An 18,749-nucleotide genomic window follows, 5' to 3' on the forward strand; every position below is an offset into this window, starting at 1 on the left:
CAATACATCCCTTCTGAGATATGGGGCCCAAAACTGTTGACAATACTCCAGGTGCAGCCTGACTAGTGTCTTATAAAGCCTCATATTTGCCTTGAACTAAATGCCAACATTGCATTTGCCTTCTTTACCACAGACTCAACCTGTAAATCAGTTTTCTGGGAACCTTGCATGAGGATTCCTAAGTCCCTCAGCACTCTGATATTAGAACCATCTCCCCATTTAGATAATAGTCCATACTATTGTTCCTTTTAAATGTATCATCATACATTTCCCAACACTGTATTCCCATCTGCCACTTTTTGCCTATTCTTCCAATTTCTCTAAGTCCTGCTGCAATTGCATTGTTTCCTCAGCACTACCTTCCCCTCCACCTAACTTTGTATCATGTGAAAACTTTGCCACGAAGCCATCAATTCCATTATCTAAATCATTGACAAACAATGTGAAAAGCAGTGGTCCCAATACTGGCCCCTCAAGAACACCACTGGTCAATGGAAACCAACCAGGCAAGGCCTTTTTTATTCCCACTCACTGCATCCTGCTTGTCAGCCATTGCACTATCCATGCCAGTATCTTCGCTGTAACGTAATAGGATTTTATCTTGTGAAGCAGCCTCATGTGAGGAACCTTATCAAACGCCTTATAAAAATCCAAGTAAATGACATCCACTGCCTCTCCTTTGTCCACCCTGCTTGTTACTTCCTCGAAGAACTCTAAAAGATTTGTCAGGCAAGATTTCCCTTTACAGAAATCATGGTGACTTTGACTTACATTGTCATTAGCTTCCACAGTGCTCAGGAGTTGGAGACGATAGGTAACTGGGCTGATACGACATAGGATTTTGAATGGACTGATGTAAAGAGGGGCCAATTGTCTGGATTCAACCAGCATGGAGAGATCTCCAGTCAAGAACCAGACCTGCTGACCAGAAATTAGTGCTGGACCTTGTCTTCTCCAGTGTTTGTTGGTCTAGTTGTTGCCACAAATTGGCCAACAACTTCTCTCTCACCTTAACCCATTTCTGGTGACATCTCCAGTTGAGTTGGTCCACTGATAGAAGCGCCACCCCCACTTTGTTATCCAGGAACAACAGGGGGCAGTGCCCAGATTAGCATTTGGAAGGGAAATCCCAATAAATGAAAGCTGAAGTGTGTTATGCACGAGCTCAACCTAAATCAGGTTGTCACTCCAGGTGGTAGGGGTTTCTGAGTCTAAACATCTGAATGTTCTCTCTAGGTCCTGGTTGACACACTCCATTTGCCCATTGGTCTGTGGATGGAACCCAGACAGCAGTCTAGCAGAGGCCCCAATGATCTCACAAAGGACTTTCCAAATCTTGGAGGCAACCTGGGGGATATGATGTCCTGGGGGAAGTCATGAGCCATGGGGTGCTGTGACATGAACATGGTGGTCTCTGAAGCTGATGGTAGTTTGGGAAGGCTACAAAATGGCAGGCCTTGGAGAATCAGTCTATAGCCACCATGATTACCTCAAGATGCCGACAGACCAGTTAAAAAGTTCACAGAAATATGGGACCAAGGGCGAGTAGGAATGGGGAGAGGCTGAAGCAGGCCTTGAGGATGTGCATGCGGTTTTTTAATTGGTGTGCAGACATCACACGCTAAGACATGTTCCTGGACATCTATAGTCATGCTAGGCTTCTTGATTAACCCTAGGGTGTGGGCCACTCCCGGATGCACAGCCTGTGTTGAATCATGTCCCCGGTTGAGTACCTCCAAACGAACAGGTTGGGGAACAAAAATACACCTGGGAGGACCATTACCCAGCTCTGCCCCATGTTGCTCTTGGGCTTGGTAAACTATCAAATCTATGTTCCAGCGGATTGGCACCACCTCTCTAGAGCTGGGAATTATAGTTGAAGGGTGATTTTCTCTGTTTGGTGCTTCAAACTGTCCAGAGAATGAGCCTGTTTTTGATTTTTTGATCCTGGGTGGTAAGTAATCAGAAATTTGAAACTATTAAAGAATAGGGACCAGTGTATCGGCCTAGAATTCGAACTCTTCACTTCCTGGATGTAGGCTAGGTTTTTGTGGATTGTCCTTGCCACAAACAGACATTTGAACCCCTCCATCTAGTGCCTCCATCCCTCCAGTGCCAGTTTAACTGGCAATAATTTCCAATTCCCTCTGTCATATTTGCCTCTGCGAGAGAAAGACATCTTGACGAGAAGGCACAAGGATGTGTTTGTTGCCCGAGGCAGGTCATTTGAACAAGATGGCCCCTACACCCATATCCAATGCATTGACATCCTCCAGGAAAGGTAAATCCGGGTTCGGTGGAACTAGTATGGGTGCAGGTGTGAACCTTTGTTTTAACTACTCAAAAGTTGTTTTGTCCTCCTGGGTGCAGAAGAAGAGCCCAGTAGATTTCTTGGTGACATTGGTGAGTGGTGTTGCCAGTGAACTACCTATAAAAGTTGGAGAAACCTAGAAACTGCTGTAGTCATTTCATGAGGGTGGGTTGCGGCCAGCTCCACATGGACTGGGTCTTCGTGGTGTCCATTTGTAGGTTGCCATTAGATATAACAAATCCAAGGAAGAAGACTGTATATCCATTGAATTTGCTGTTCTTGAGCTTCATGAATAGTTGAATCTCGGGAAGCCATTGTATAACCTGCTGGACATATTCTTGAACGGACTGGGTGAAAATGAGTACCGGTATATCGTCCAGGTAAACAAAGACAAAGTGGTGTAGCATCTCCCAGAGCATGTCATTGATGAAGGCTTGAAATACCTCTGGAGCATTTGACAACCCGAAAAGCATGACCCGGTATTCGTAGTGACCCATAGGTGTAGCCCATCTGCCCACAAATGCAGACTAGGTTGGAGGCAGTACTGTGGTACTATTTGGTAAATATTTTAGCTCTCTGGAGAATCTCAAAGCCCATGTTCATGAGAGGGAGACAGTACCAGTTTTTAAACAGTGACCTTTTTAGCCACCCATAGTCTATGCAGGGCCTTGGTCCACCATCCTTGTTGGTGACAAAGGAAAACCCGGCCCCAGTGGGAGATGCGGATGGTTGAATAAACCCAGATACCAGAGCTTCTTGAATGTAGTTCTCCATGGCTTTTCTCTCTGGGATTGATAAAGAGTAGAGCCATCCTCAATAAGGAGAAGGATCTGTTAGCAGAACGATGGCGCAGTCATGGTCCCCATGAGGTGGTAGAGTGGTGGCCTTTTTCTTGCTGAGAATCTCCAGTAGGTCTAAATATTCTGGAGGTACTCTAGACAAATCAGATGCACTGAGGTTAGAGGTGAAAGGTTCAACAGGTAATTTGGGAGGCATGTCTCAGAGGAGATCTTAGTGTTAGTTCTGGAAGCAGTTGGGGAAGACATATTTTGCTCAGGTTCACTGTTTCAGTAGAAAAGGCAGTGACTTGCAGCAGTTTGGAGCTTTGAACAGTGGCCAATCAGCATTTGTGATTGATTGAAAAGAAAGAGTTAAAGCAAGACGGACAACTGAAGCGGCCATTGTCGGAGGTGTCATCATCAGAATGGTCAGCGTTAGAGTGGAAATTGTAAGGTTTTAGCTCTTCGAGGTTTCAACAAGGAGAGGATTGAGTGAAAGAAGGCAAAAAAAGCTGTAGGGAGAGTTTTTTTCTCTCCCACAGTTTATTGTTTTTCCTTCTTTATAATTGCTCAGTTAGCAACAGTAGAGATGCCAGGCAGGATAGTGGAATGCTCCTCTTGCAGGCTACGCGAAGACAGGGAGACCTATCCAACTGCAGCTTCTAACTCTATGTGTTAAGGAGTTGAAGCTGGAACTGGATGAACTCTGGATCATTTGGGAGGCTGAAGGAGTGAAAAGTAAGATATATAAAGAGGTAATTACACCCAAGGGACAGGACACAGGAAATTGAGTGACAGTCAGGAAGGGGAAAGGGATTAAACAGCCAGTCCAGAGTAACCCTGTGACCATCCCCCTTAACAACAGATATACCACTTGGAATACAGTTGAGGGGTGTAATCTAGCAGAGGGAAGACACAGCAGTAAGATCTCTGGCACTGAGTCTGGTAATCCATGCATGGATCCAAAAGTGTTGCAGAGATCTTAAATGCATTTTTTGCATGTATATTTACTCAAGAGATGGATACAGAGACAATAGAAGGCAAAACAGCGTCAAGTTCGTCGACTCTATACAGATTACAGAGCAGGAGATGTTTGCTGTCTTGAGACAAATTAGGGTGGATAAGTTATCCAGGGCCTGACAAGGTGTTCCCTTGAACCCTACGGGAGGCAAGTACAGAAATAGCAGGGGCCCTAGCAGAGATGTTTAAATCATCCTTGGTAATAGGTGTGCTGTGGGAGGATTGGAGGATAGTCAATGTTGTTCCATTGTTTAAGAAAGGCTCTAAAAATAAACCAGGAAATTATAGGTCAGTGAGCCTGACATCAGTTGTTGGAAAGTCATTGGAAGGTATTCTAAGGGACTGGATATCTGAGTATTTGGATGGACACAGGCTGATTAAGGATAGTCTGTATGACTGTGCATGGTAGGTCATGTCTAAACAATCTTATAGAGTTTTTCGAGGAAGTTACCAGGGAAGTTGATAAAGGCAAGGCAGTAGATGTTGTATGTATGGACTTGGCATTTGATGACGTTCCACATGGGAGGTAGGTAAAGAAGGTTCAGTTACTTGGCATTCATTTGAGCTAGTAAACTGGATTAGACATTGGCTTTATGAGAAAGGCCAGACAGTGGTAGTAGATGGTTGCCTATCTGACTGGAGGCCTGTGACTATCAGAGTGCCACAGGGATCGATGCTGGGTCCCTTACTGTTTGACAGCAATATCAACAATCTAGATGATAATGTGGTTAACAGGACCAACAAATTAGTGGATGACACCAATATTGGGAGTGTATCGGACAGCGAGAAAGACTATTATAGCCTATAGCGGGATCTGGACTAGCTGGAAAAATGGACTGAAAAATGGAAGTTAATGCAAAGAAGTGCAAGGAGCTGCACTTCAGTGGACCAATCAGGATAGGTCTTACACAGTGAATGGTAGGGCACTGTGGAGTGTGGTAGAAAAAAAGGAATACAGGCCCAAAATGCATTGAAAGTGGTGTCACAGGTTGAGAGGGTTGTAAAGAAAGCTTTTGGCATGTTGGTCTTTATAAATCAAAGTATAGCATACAGGAGATGAGACGTTATGTTGAAGTTGTAAAAGATGTTGCTGAGGACGAATTTGGAGTATTGTGTGCAGCTTTGATCACCTACATACAAGAAAGATGTAAATAACGTTGAAAGAGTACAGAGAAAATTTGCAAGCATGTTGCCGGGCCAGGATGACCTGAGTTGTATGGAACAATTGAATGAGACAGGTGTTTATTCTTTGGAACATAGAAGGATGAGAGGTGATTTGATAGAGGTATGCAAAATTATGAGGGGTATAGACAGGATAAATGCAAGCAGGCTTTTTCCACTGAGGTTAGGTGAGAATACAACTGGAGGTCATGGGTTAAGGGTGAAAGGTGAAAAGTTTAAGAGGAATATGAGGGGAAACTTCTCCACTCAAAGGGCCATGAGAGTGTGGAACAAACTGCCAGCATAAGTGGTGCATGTGAGCTCGATTTCAACATTTAAGTGAAGTTTGGAATGATACATGGATGATAGGGGTATGGACGGCTATGGTCTGGGTGCGGGTCAATGGGAGTAGGCAGTTTACATGGCTCAGCATGGACTAGATGGGCCAAAGGGTCTGTTTCTGTGCTGTACTTTCCTATGACTCTATAAGTAAACTCAGGAGGTATTTCAGGAAGTAACTCTGAAGGTGTCTTGGGCCCCTTTCAGAAGCACTTCTGTTTGCACTCATTTGACCAGCCCAGAATGATGCCAGAAGTCCAATTTACTCTCAGGTTGTGAGATGACAGACAGGGATGACCCATAATGAGTGGTATTTCAGGGGAATGAGATGGAGCTGGATTGATTCCACATGCTGACCATTCTTGAGCTTGAGTGGGGATGGTTGCTGGTTGAACTGTCCCGGGACCAAAGGTCTTCCATCTAGGACCATGACAATGACCCACTAATTGAGATGTTAAAAGGGGATCCAAAAATTCCTGGCTGCATCAGAATCAATAAAGTCTAGGGAATATTTTTGGTCTACCCACAAAAGTGACACAAGGAGCACCACTCTGGGGGAAGCTGAACTAGGAGCGAGGATAACAATGGCCACAGCCCAGTCTTTGTTGGACAGTCCCAGGCTTTTCCCAGCAGCTTGGGACAAGAGGTCCAATGATATCTCTTAAGTGACTCTAAAGGCTATCAGTTTGTGTGTGCCCTGAATAAAGATTCTTATATCTACCAGCTGCATCTCTCTGGTGAATGCATTCACGTCATCACATTTGGGGGTTCGTCTAGGACATGTTTGAAACCCATTGTGTGGCCAGTGATGTCAGCAGTCTAAGTGGGTGAGTATTTTTAAGATGAGTACTCACATTTGGATCTGTTCAGGTTAATGACCACGGGATCACAAAGTATTACAAAGTCACCAGCTGCGGGAGAGTTAGAGAGGTAGAGAGAGAAAGAGAGAGAGAGAGAGAGATCAACCTACAGTGCTTGAAATTTCAGTACTCTCTGAATAAAAGCAAAATCCTTACATCCTTCCTTCATCTTAAGCCCAAAATTTGAATTCTGTGCTTCTTGGCCCTTGAATAACCAATTTATGGGATTGCATATCTAACTGTAAATTGATCTGATTGCATATCTGACTGTACGTACATGTGTACAAAGCAATTATGTATACAATTTTAGTGTTTGGGCAATATCCTCCCACGTTTCCCCTCTTTATTGCTTGTGCATTGCGATGGAGATGCAGCTAAATGATTTTTACTCCCTTGGATGTAAGTAATAAATAAACAAATATCGCCATCTGAAGCAGTCAAAATCTTGAATTTTTATTGGAAGACTATTATTGCAAACCCGATTCTGGGCAGTCACATCTAATGGCACAATGTCTCATCATAAAATATGAATAGAAACATCAGGGAATCAATGAAAGATATATAGAACCTGTCTCTATTACGCTCTCTGACATTCAAAGGCAAATGTACCCTAAAGCACCTCTATTAGATGATATGGTGCTTTGCACTGGAACCGCTGTTTTAAGAACGAAGGTGGGACACAGTGCAATAATGCATATTTTATGCATAAATGCTTACTGAAGATTCAGGGTATGTGATTCTAATTTGCATTGCTTTGCATTGCAGGTCCACATGTTAGCATGTTGCTCCTCCAAGACTTTGATGAAAACCATAGTTTCCCCCCTCCATACACCCTCCCAATTTATACAACATCAACTTGAGATTTCACCTACAGCACAATTTATTTATTTGCTATCTGATAGGCCCTGAAATTCGGCCAACAGTTGTTGTGTCGTCAGCAAATTTATAGGTGCCATTTGAGCTGTGCCTAGCCACACAGTCATGAGTGTAGAGAGAGTAGAGCAGTGGGCTAAGTACACATTCAGAGATGCACCAGTGTTGATAACCAGCGAGGTGGAGTTGTTATTTCCAATCCATACATACTATGGTCTTCTGGTGAGGGAGTGGAGGATCCATTTACAGAGGGAGGTACAGGGGCCCAGGTTTTGGAGCTTTTTGTTTAAAATTGTAAGAACGGTTGGTTGTGTTAAATGCTGAGCTGCCTCACGTAGGTATTAGTATTGTCCAGGTGATCCAAGGACATGTGAAGAGCCAATGAGATTTGTAGAACTATTGTGGCGAAAGGCGAATTGTAGTGTGTCCTTGTTTAGGTGGGAGATGATTCTAGCCATAACCAACATCTCAGAGAACTTCATCACCATATATGTGAGTGCCATAAACAAACTAATTTAATTACTTTGAATATATTCATAAACAATAACACAAATTAAAGTTGTGAAATCATTTTATGTAATCCTCGGTTGTCGCCAGGAACACTCATGGCAGATATAATGTATTCTGAATATGCCGAATTGATCCAATATAAAGTTTCTTTACAATAAAATATTTCAGATCAACGAAGTTAAATGCTACAACTGGTCAGTTATAATACTGATTCATCTTAGAAGGCTCTTATTGAATGTCACCTGTCAAAGAAAATTTGGTGTTGTCAAGTAAATGTCTCTATAACTGCATCAACTAATAGCAGGGATGGACCGCGAAAAACACTGAATTAGGTTTGACAACAGTGACATGCAAGATTTGATAGATGAACAACAACTAAAAAGCAAAGTCTCAGTAGATTTGAGAGATCTGATATACACAGCAGGCAGCTTGTGTGGAGTGGGAAATGAAGATCATGTCTCAAGGTTGATGAATAGTTAGTTAGAAACTTGAAACATTGGCCATTTTACTCACCACAGATACCTCTTGCCCTGCAGTATATTTCCAACATTTCTAATTTGACTGAAAATTCGACTCTTTATTTTGGTCTCTATAGACAAGGGTGGAAATTAAAGGTTCTTGAAAGACTTTCAAATAGTGGCAGGGAGTATTTTACATGCAGAGGTATAAGCATAAATGTCTCCATGCCAAGAAATGGATTAATGAACATTCTACCAACCTAAACTTATAGAAGGCAATGCAATAAAGCAGGTAGTGCAAGTCACCTTTGGGAGTGACTGTGATAGTGACTTATGTGCACAACACAGGATATGCAGGGCTTTGCAGTTTTCAGATAGTGTACTGGAGACATTGTCAAAGGATGTGGAGAGCATCTCTGAACACACAACTTTTCAAACTTTGGGAGCTACAGCAGCGTAAAAAAAAAACCCACAAACATACACTCTGTGGCCATTTATTAAGTGCAAGATGTACCTAATAATGTGACCATTGTGTATATCCTGGCCAGCTGGTGGTGTGCACTGGAATTCAAGGTGAATGGTCCTGAGTTCAAATCTGGCCGGGTCCCGACCTGGACAGCAGCAGCATCTGTGTGGAAGAAAACTCTGGCAATCTACTTCTGTATCTTGCCATGGAAACCCAATGAACAATTATATGATCCACAGGGTCACCATGAGTCAACAACGACTCAACAGCACTCAACAGCAAATGTATATCACTGCATTTCCTCTTTCTACTCCTTGTTTGTGTTCTATATACCTTGCTGTTCATGGTGCACATCAACCTCAATATTACACATACCTTTTCTTAATGGGTTTCTGTTACCAACGTTGTCCTCATAAGAAGAATTTTCTTGATTGACATTGTTCTGCCTTGCATTTATGGAACTAGCTTTAAAACAAATAAAATGTTGTCTTCTGTCTTGTCCATGAATCAGGATGGAAAGGTCACTCAGGTGAAAAATTAAATCAAGAGAAAGAAAGTCAACATTAAATATCAAATGGCCTAACCTGCCCTATGACATGAAGTAATCATTCAAATCTTTCCCCTATGAAAAGTTTAAGTGAATCTAATACTGCCTCTGCATCCAATATGATATTTTGATCAGAGTTGCCGCAGAAAATGAACAGCCCTCCGGTATTTGAAAAGATATTCTGGAAGCTTCATGAGTAGAAATATGTTTCAGGTTGAGATTAGACATGCCAGCAAATTAACTTGAAGAAGAGATATACAAACTAGAAATAATCTAGTAATCAAGGTCAGTAATTAAGTTTTGTATGATTTTTAACTTTTAGAAGACATAGTCAAAAAGGAAATAGAAGATATCCTTGAAAATAAGGATACGATAAAGACTGGAAGGAGAAGAGAGATTAGCTCAGAAAATTAAGCAGCAAAGTCATTTTGGATGGAGTTTATGTGCAACAAGGGAAGAATACCAAAAGATGTCGATGTTCAGAGAAGCTTGAAAATCTGTGCACATTAAGTCACTGAATGCTGAACGAGCAAATTGGAGAGCATGTGGCATGATGGCCTTTACTGCAAGAGAGCCTGTGTACAAGAGAAAATATATCTTACTAAATTTATAAAAATCTTGGTGGGGCCACCTCTAGAATATTGTGCACAGGTTTGGTTTCTTTACCTTATGAAAGATATGGTGTCAATTGATGTTGTGCCACAACAGTTTCTATGATTGATTGATTTGTGGGATAAAGATTTGTACTGTAAGGAGAAGTTAGATAGATTGGACCATACTTTCTCAAGTTTAGAAGATTGATAAGTGATCTCAATGCAACATGCAAAATTCTTACTAGGAATTCAAAGAGAGCAGCACAGATGATATTTTTCCTGTGCTGAGGTGTTTAGAACCAGTTACAAAGTAAGGGGAACGTGATCGGAGACTGAGATCAGATCAACTCTACACACAAAGGGTAGTGAACATTTGGATTTCAACCAGATTGTGCTGTTGATCATTTCTTAAATATGTTTAAGACAGATGGATAGCTTTGGGTTAAAGGAATCGAAAGGACATAAGGCTGGTGCAGGAAAGTAACACATTGAATAGTAGAGTGAATATATGGGATCAAGTAGCTTACAGCTGTTTCTATTTCTTATGTAAAGTTCTGAAACAGTAACTGCATCCTTGTGCAGAAAGTAGTAGCTTATTTTGGTCAGCACAAAATTCAAATTACTTTCCTGTCAAATAGACTTCCTGACAGGACTCAATCAGATAATGGTCCCCAGTTTCAGTCATTTCAAATTGAACAGCTTGTGAAATGAAAGGCTACCATGTATTACTTTGCTTCTCATTAAGGTTCAACCACACAAAAAAAAAGAGCAATTGAAAGTTCAGTAAGCATAGTGAAAGAGTCACTATAGGTCCATATCACACAAGGTAAATCAGGACTTACTAGGATTACTCTCACAGGCTTCTTCTCAACTGCAGGTCAATGCCTCACCTCACCAATTTATGTTTTGATGTTTCAACGTACATGTGCCAAATAAAGCTGAATGTTAATGTTTTAATTTGTTGATGTACCATTTATCTCTGGTCTCATTGAAGTTGTCACTTCTTAACTCTCCGCAGTTACATTCAATGCCAGATCAAAGTCCAAAGTTCAAAGTAAAATTTATTATCAGGGTATGTACATGTCACCACACACAACGCTGAGGTTCTTTTTCAGTGGGGATACTGTATACCTATAGAACAGTAACTGCAAACTGTAAATATCCGTGAACAAACTGTGGATATAAATAAATAGCAGTAAATAATGAGCACAAAATAACAATATAACAGAGTCCTTAATGAGTGCAGCTCAGAAACTGTTCTTGGGCCTGGTGGTGCGAGTCCTGAAACACCTGTATCTTCAAATTAAACCATGATACAACTCTTGTCTGAGGTCCCTTTAAGGTCATGGTATGTCTTTGGTTTATTGGGTCTGCTTTGGGATGAAAGTCCTGCAGAAATGCTGATGCACAGAGTCAGATGACTTGGGGAAAAAAAAGACAGTTATGTACAGGTATGTGAGCAGGAGTGGTCTTTTACCCAGTTGAGCCTCTTCTACTTGGTTATTGGTTTATGATTGTCATATATACCAAGCTTTTGTTTGCATACCTTCCAGTCAGATCACGCCATACACAAAAAATTCTGGAGGAACAGAGCAGGCCAGGCGGCATCTGTGGAAAAACGTACAGTCAACCCTCCAGAGTGAAACCCTTCGGCAGGAATGAAGGATAGTAAGGTAGTAGAGAGAGAAAATCAGAATGCAGAACATAGTGTTGGGTTCCAGTGCAGGTAGACAAATAAAGTGCATGGACCATGATGAATTAGATTGGGAGCTTAAGAGTTCACCTTTTGTGTGAAAGATCTGTTCAGGAGTCTTAATCTAAGCTGACCTTGAAAGTTGCATTTAAGTTGTTCTGCTTTTAACCTTCCCAGCTGTCACCTTTCACCCTCTTGCTTGTTAAATATTTATCCACTTTGCCTTAAGGATATTTGAATACCCTGCTTCCACCACGTTTTGATGAAGAACATTGCAAAGATTCACAACCATCTCAGAGAAGCATAGCAAACATCATAATACATGGTAAATAGGGGGAAAGACTCAGATTATATGATAAGATTTATTTGCTGACACAACAAGGCAAGTCAGAGATGACACAATTGAATATTGAAGAGATTGTAGAGATATGCAGTTCTAGGAAATCTTATCTATCAAAGATGTGAAATTCAAAAAAGCCTGACTTAAACTATTCCATCCCAGAGTAGGATGCAATAGACCAATGACATACCTTGAACTTAAAAGTGCTTCAGACTTGAGTTGTACTATGGTTAAATTAGATTGGGCATTCAATTTAACTGCAGAGAGTTAAGAAGTGACACCATCAATGATGGTGTCAGAGATAATGGGTACATCAAAAAATTAAAAGATTAAATATTACAGAAGTACAAAGGACAAATAAATGTTATTATTAAAGGTCATATACAGCCCTGATTCATTTTCTTGTGTGCATACTCACCAAATCTATAGAATAGTAACAATAACAGGATCAATGAAAGATCAACCAGAGTGCAGATTTATTTGTCACATGAACACTGAAACATCGAAACATGAATTGGCTGTGGATCAACACAAGCAAGATTAGTATAATAACAAAGATCAAAAGGTATACTAAATATGATTAGTTGGTTAAATTTGTGAATATTCTTAAGCTATTTTCATTATTCTAAAGGAGGAAAATAGTGTAGCCTAAGGAAATAACTGTTGTTACTAAGTGGCTTTGGACAAGTTATTGGATTGGATAGACACATGATGGATGAAATACGAGTTGACTACCGCATATCCAAAATGCTTGGAGACATAAGTGTTTTGGATTTTGGAATATATAATGAGATAGCTTGGGATCGCCATAATTTCCAACTCTCAATTTATGTGTTACCATAAAAACTCCTTGTCTTACACTTGTTCATCATTCATATGTACTTAACAGTATACATTATTAAGTACCATTAATATAATGCGAATATAATGCAGCAGGTTAGCAAAATCAGCATCGGGAGAATACCTGAATCATCTGTTGAACAATAAACAATGACAGTCTTTCAGTCTCCACCTACAATGTCATGATTTGATTAAAAGGTTACAGTACACTGTATTTGCGTTTTAATTTTTTTTTAGGTTTTAAGTAAGGTATAAAATTAATCAGTATTATAGACTTGTTCCAGTGTTGTATTTTCATCAGCAATGCTTTAAAAAGGCATTGTGTAAGGCATAAGAACAATCAGCATTGTAGACTTGTTCTGGTGCTATATTTTTGCGATCAGCAGATGCTTTAAAAATTTACTGCCATGCCTTTTCTTAAATTTTTGCAACCAACCTGCTGAATATTCACAGTTACCTTCAATTTTCAGTTAATCATGATATCTCTTTGCTTGTTTCATGATATACATGCTGTTAAGTGGCATAGATTCACTCCGATGCTGATGGTACATGATCAAGATCTTCATTTATTGTTTGATACAGTGTTTTCCTATTTTTCATTAACTTCTGTTCATTACATATGTGAGATCACTTCTCACTCTTGGGATCCTTCCCAACGTCTTATGGAATTTTCCATTTGTGAAATTACATCAGCACTCAAAAAAAATCTGGATTTCATAAGTTTTAGGAGTTTGGATTTTTCAGATAAGGGGTATTCAACCTGTATAAAGGGGGGAAATGCCAGTTGTTGCATTTAGCAGGAAGATTGTGTATAAAATAGAAGGCACAACTCTAAAAGAATTTCAGGAAGAGAGAGAATTCTGGGCATATATAAACATAAATCATTGAAAGTGGTAGAACAAACTGAGAAAATTATTGAGAATCATTTGAGAACCTGTGTTTTGTAAATAGCAACAAAAATACATAAAACAGGAGGTCATAGTGAAACACCCATTGGTTTAGCAACACCCATTGTGTCCCACTTTGAGTACTGTACTTCTGGAAAGATATGGTTTAAGAGTGAATAAAGAAAATATCTACTAGAGTAACACCAGAATGAAGGACTTTAGTTATATAATAAATTGGAGAAGAAGGAGATTGGCAGAGAGTATCTGATAGGGCTATGATAAATAATGAAGAAATCAGATAAAACTACATAGAGAACAACTGTTCCAACTGGTAGTGGGGTTGAAAGCCTAAGGGACTCAAATGAAAATGGTCAAGAAACCAAGATTGTAGATTTTTGCTGAACAAAAAAATGCGGATTTTACTTTACACATAGCAAGTGGTTAGATTCCTCCATGATCTGCCAGGTTAGTAGTGAAGACAGACTCATTGATGGTGTTGTAAAGAGAACTGGATAGGAACTTCAAAAGCAGAAAAAAAGGGTCAATGGAGAGAGGACAGGGCAATAGGTCTATTTGCAATTTATCATTGGAATAGTTCCGTATAGAACTGAAACAGACTAAGCGCACTCAATGGGCTCCTCTGTTCGATAATTTTACTCTTGATTCTGTAAAGGCAATTGATGAAAATAAATTGACATGAGTAGAAATATTTAAATACAAGAGCATAACATCTTACTGTAAGCACTTTAGGATGGAAATATAAATGGAATCTATTCATCCTCATGAATATTTTATGTATTTTTAATCTAATGCTTAAAGTCCTAAAAGGTATTTAAAATAACTATGTCACTCAAGTTTAAAACACTTGGTTTTCTCTGGGTTTGGTATTTAAAATGTCAAAGACACTGTCAGGGATTGTGAAATATTTTGGGGTTTAGTGACTCAATTATTCCAGCCAGTAAGGGCAGACGTAGTTGATCTCACAGAGTATGCTAAGCTTCATCTTTGATCAGATTTCCTGTTGTATACCACAACTGCCAGCTTATTTTACAAGCTGAAGTATTGATATGTGTAACGAGTGTTCTTGTAAGTATGAGATGCCATTAGACATTGCCTGTTAAACAGGTCTGCAAAGTGTTAATTTTGCATATCGATGCAGTTTGATGCTCAGAAAGAATGAGAAGGATTTTAACTGTATGGTGCAATTTTGCACAGATTAATTATATTAATTATTTTCCTAAAATAGAGGTTTAGTCAAGTTATGAGTGCTCAACTATCCCCTGAATCAGCTCACTGAATCATCAAGAGAGACCTCATCATGATTTAGAAGTGTTTCTCCCCTGCCAAAATATATCCTGTATTATTTTGGTTGTTGTCCTGTTTCTATACCTTAAACACTGTATTCAATCCATGAACACACTTTGGGTAATCGTCGCACCAACACTCAAAGTTCAAAGTAAATTTATTATCAAAGTACCGTAGATTTTGCACTACAGAGCGCACCTGATTAAAAGCTGCTGGCTCTAATTTTAGAAAGAAAATCAATTTTGTACTTGTACAAGCCGCACCGGATTTTAGGCCGCAGGTGTCCCACGTTGTAATATGAGATATTTACACAGAAAGATATTACACGTGAGGATTTTTTAACTTTTAATTAAATCCATATGGTAACATAAACAAATACATACTGCAAATGTTTTTTTTCGAACCGTGCCTGTAACGCGGCTACTTTTAAATATACATACGTATCGGTAACACACAAATTACGTTGCGTATACTTTTTTACTGAACAACATTCCAATATCTCCTAACGACTGGTAAAAAATATATATACTGCAGCCTACCAGGAAAAGTTATTGATGGCCTTTAACTTAAAAGCAGCGTTCGCTCGGGTCTAATGCCGCTCGCCCCCCACCTTCCCGTTTATCGCAAACCGGTATTTCCCACAAGACGCGGCGAAACCGGATGTGACGTCATAGTATCCCGGGATGTAGTACAGAAAACAAATATACTTAAAACACTTCTAACTTTAACTAGAAATTACTAACAAATGAATTACTAAGCAAAAATATTATAAACTAAATAACTGCCATAAAGGCAGCACAATGCTTTTCTTCGAGTGTTTTCCATGTTGATGAGGGTGAGTACAAATGACTGATTTACAATAATTTAATTGTGAAAGTGCGCTTGATTTATCGTACAATTTCATTGGACCTCTGTGAACTACTCATCAATTTTATTGGTCTACTGTTACGAGGCAAAATGTTTTTGGCGGCATGAAAAAAAACCATGCATTAGCCACACCGTAGTAAAAGCTGCAATGTTCAAAGCTGTTCAAAATGTGGGAAAAAAGTAGCGGCTTATAATCCGACATCTACGGTACATATATCTCAGCATGTATAACCCTGAGATTCATTTCCTTGCAGGTGTACTCAATAAATCCATAGAGTAACCACCATAACAGAATCAATGAAAGACCACACCAACTTCAGATTTTAATCAGTGTGCAAAAGACAATAGACTGTGCAAATACAAATGAAATAATAATAAAAAAGAAAGAAAGAAGTAATAAATATCAAGAACATGACAAGAAGTGTCCTTGAAAGTGAGTCCACAGGTTGTTGAAACATTTCAATGATGAGACAAGTGAAGTTGAGTGATTGAAGTTATCCTATTTGGTTGAAGAGCCTGGTGATTGAGGGGTAACAACTGTTCCTGAACCTAGTGGTGTGGGACTTAAGGCTCCTGTACTTCCCTCCTGATGACAGCACTGAGATAAAAGCATGGTCTGGGTGGTGTGGGTCCCTGATGATGGATGCTGCTTTCCAGCAACAGCATTTCGCGTAGATGTGCTCAATGGTGGGCTTTACCCATAATGAATGGGGCTGTGTCCATGGTGTTTTGTGGGATTTTCCATTTAAGATCATTGGTATTTCCAGACCAGGCTGTGACACAACTGGTCAATGTAATCTCCACTACACGTCTATAGAAGTTTGTCAAAGTTTTAGATGGCATGCTGAGTCATTGCAAACTCCTCAAGAAGCAGTTCTGCTGTGTTTTCTTTGCAATTCCATTTACATGCTGGACCTTAGACAGATCTTCTGAAATAATAACACAGAGGAATTTAAAGATGCTGACCCTCTCGACCTCTGATCACCCGACGAAGACTGGCTCATGGACCTCAAGCTCTTCCTGTGGAAATCTAAGCTATATACTCTGTGGCCACTTTACTAAGTATAGGAGGTACAGCACTGTTGTAAAACATGGTTATTTGAATTACTGTTGACTTTCTGTCAGCTTGAACCAGTCTAGCTGTGCACCTCTGTCAATAACAAGGCATTTTCACCCATAGAACTGCTGCTCACTTGGTTTTTACACCATTCTCTGTAAACTCTGGAGACTGATGTGTATGAAAATCCCAGGAGATCAGCCTGAGAGACTCAAACCATCCTGTCTGGCACCAACAAACATTCCACAGTCAAAGTCATTTTGATCACATTTCTTTCCCATTCTGATGCTTGGCCTAAATTACAACTGAACCTCTTGACCATGTCTGCATGCTTTTATGCATTGCATCACTGCCACATGATTGGCTGACTAGATATTTGTGTTAATGAGCAGGTGTACAGGTGTACCTAATAAAGTGGCCACTGGATGTAGAAAATAATTTAATCTTAAAACACCAACATTATTTTTCAATATTAATTTTGTTATTAACAACCAAATTTTTTTTTAACTTATCAATGACATATTGTTAAAATAATCTATTCTTTTTCTATTTGTCATGACTACTTCCTTTATGCATCAAAGTGTTTTACAGCAGAGATTCACTTGACTGACTCACACTCCAGCTGGTGCAGGATTCTTCTTTGTAAGATGCGGTTCTTCCTCCCTGCATTGACTACTGTGTACTCAACAAATTCACAATGAAGAACGGTTACCCTTTGCCCTAGATGGACAATGCATTCGAAGTACTCTGTTGGGTCCAGATCTTCACCAGATTGGATCTTAAAGGACAACCATAATCAGATGATCTAGCAACTCAATATGAGTTTCCTGTGCAGGATTACAATTAGATGCAAGATGTTTGTTCATTTAACACTGATATTTTCTTGTATTTCTCTTACATTGCTCAGAAATGCAATTTTTAATTTTTTATTACATTTGTTGATTGATACTCTTCCATATTATTGTTATTTATTTTTGCATTTCAACCAAAACCAATATGATAAACATGATTGTGTTTGCTCCAAGTCAGAAGAGTTTAGATCAGAGGTTACAATGGCTGAGATGCTACTTCCACAGACTTACAACATTCATAGGCTGTTCTTCATGAAACATTAGTCAATTTAGTTATGCCATCTTTTGGACATAAATTTTTACTTCTAAGGAAGTGAGCCTTAAACCATTATTATATCAAACCTGTCCAATTTGTCACAAGTGATGCACCAATTGGCTCTTTATCTATGCTTCAAACATGAGACAAGTGGCCAATTTGTTTGGTAAAATCAAGACACTTAGACACAGAATTCCAAAATATCCATGACTGCAATGGTGCCAGGAACTGGCATGATATACTGTGATGTGACCATTATTACCTCAGATGGATGCTGGTCATTGTCTTCTGGGGCTGATGCACTGAAGCCTTAAGGAAATCACTATTCTTCACATCTCCCTTCTACAGCTATATTACAATATGTGTCCATGTTAGATGTTCTTCTGATCCATTTCTCCGTGTCACTTCTCTTATTTCAACCTCCCTAATATCTTGATAAAAAAAACAATTCATTGACAACAATTCATTATCAGCTGTCTCTGCAGCTGTTAAATCATGGGTTAGTGGCTTGGGCTGGTGAGTCAAGTTTTTCTATTTTGAGGTAGCTTGGCAGCATAGCGGTAAGCAACACTTTTACAGGTCAAGGAACCCAGGTTTAATTCTGCCACTGTGTTTAAGGAGCTTGTCCATTCTCCCTGTGACTGTGGGATTCCTCCCACTTTCCAAAGACATATGGATTAGTAGGTTAATTGGTTACATGGGTGTAATCGGTTGGCAGGAGCTTGTTGGACTGGGA

Source organism: Hemitrygon akajei, chromosome 16 (genome assembly GCF_048418815.1).
Source record: "Hemitrygon akajei chromosome 16, sHemAka1.3, whole genome shotgun sequence".
NCBI lineage: Eukaryota > Metazoa > Chordata > Chondrichthyes > Myliobatiformes > Dasyatidae > Hemitrygon > Hemitrygon akajei.